At 37.0% G+C, this 1,461-nt stretch overlaps 1 pseudogene; it reads left to right on the top strand.

The window, feature by feature from the left end:
- Positions 1–359: 359 nt before the first annotated feature.
- On the top strand, positions 360–740 carry LOC102499960 (BLOC-1-related complex subunit 7-like; annotated as a pseudogene).
- Positions 741–1,461: the final 721 nt, after the last annotated feature.

Here is a 1,461-nt window from a genome sequence, read left to right as displayed (position 1 = left end):
TGCTGCTATTTGTTAATATTATAATATTGTTAATATTATTCTGGTATGTGAGACTTTAGTAAAAAGCAGATTTCTTTCTGAAATTATGTTGGACAAGTCTCTTGTACTAAGAGTACCCAGCTGCTGAGCAAGTCACTCTTCCTCCTTATAAAGGCATAAATTAAAAAAAAAATGACTAAAAAGGTAGTAAAAGACATTAATAATCTAATACATGCAGAAGAAAAGCATGAAAAATATAACTGATGTGAGCTGTGCAAATTATCAAGGATTGTACAATTCCTCATTTCATATGTAGTGCAACAGAGAAATACATCTTACAAAGACAGCATAATTCTAAGGATAAAATGACAGTTGAAATAATGGCAACTGGGAAGCCAGACTCACAGGTGTGAATTGGTCAGTTCGTGAAGAGGCTTCTCAAGGAGAAGGTAAACGCCTGTGGTACTGATGTGATCACATTCACCAAGCTGCTGCTGAAGGGCTTCCAGAGATCTGGGTTTCTTCATGACTAGAATTATTTGATGGCTTTCCTCATGGGGAAGCTGTCTGCTAGATCAGGCTGTTTGAAACATGGTGCTACAGGAACATGGTGCTACATCTTGCACTCGGAAGACAGTTTAAGGAAAATGGCAATAATAACACATCTTCAATGCCAGCAAGAAGCTATTCAGAAGAATGTTGAACAGTCATCAGATCTACAGGACCAGCTGAATCATCTTTTGAAAGAGAGTGGCATATGAAAGGACAATAGCACTTCTCTACCTGATGCTAAGGAAGAAATATCTTAAACAAACATTGTGCTGAGGGTTTGATTTTCCATTTTTCCTCTAAAACTTTAGCTAAAATTAAGTATATATTAGTTTTCCCACAGAACTTCTACTGCCAGAAGACTTATGGTCCAAATACTGACTTTTAAATTCACAAATAGAGCTCTTAATGTGAACATGTTAAAAGAAAAATAAAATGTCAGAAAAGATTAGACTACAGCTAGCACGAATTCCAATCATTGTGCTGCCTTTCAGTACATATATTCCATAGGTAAAGACCAGTGACTTCATTAAATGGAAGACAGTGTCCTCTGCCTTCCGCATTCTCCAGGACACCTGCACTTGGTCTGCCCCTCCATTGCCAGCCCACTGGATCTTTAACCTCCTCAAAGTCCAGTTTCTATAAAAGCCCCACCAAAGGCCTGTGAAATGGAAGGATGAAATAACTAAACATTTTTCTTACCTGCTGCCTGAAATTTTCTAAATCTATTTGCTTTCTTCCAGAGTGAACTATTTTAATGCTCAGGACTGCACTGATTTATCTACCTCATGTATACAAGCATACACACCAATTTTGTGCCTATATCAGGAAATATACAAAATATATACTTGCCTAATCTTATAGGCATAGCTTAAATTTTTTTCTCAATTCATTGTAGTAGCATTTCCCTATTACACTTCAGCCGGAAATGAC

This window comes from Tupaia chinensis, unplaced genomic scaffold (genome assembly GCF_000334495.1).
Source record: "Tupaia chinensis unplaced genomic scaffold, TupChi_1.0 Scaffold000096_1, whole genome shotgun sequence".
Taxonomy (NCBI): domain Eukaryota; kingdom Metazoa; phylum Chordata; class Mammalia; order Scandentia; family Tupaiidae; genus Tupaia; species Tupaia belangeri.
The sequence above is the reverse complement of the archived record's forward strand: the minus strand, read 5'-3'. Positions and strand labels throughout refer to the sequence as shown.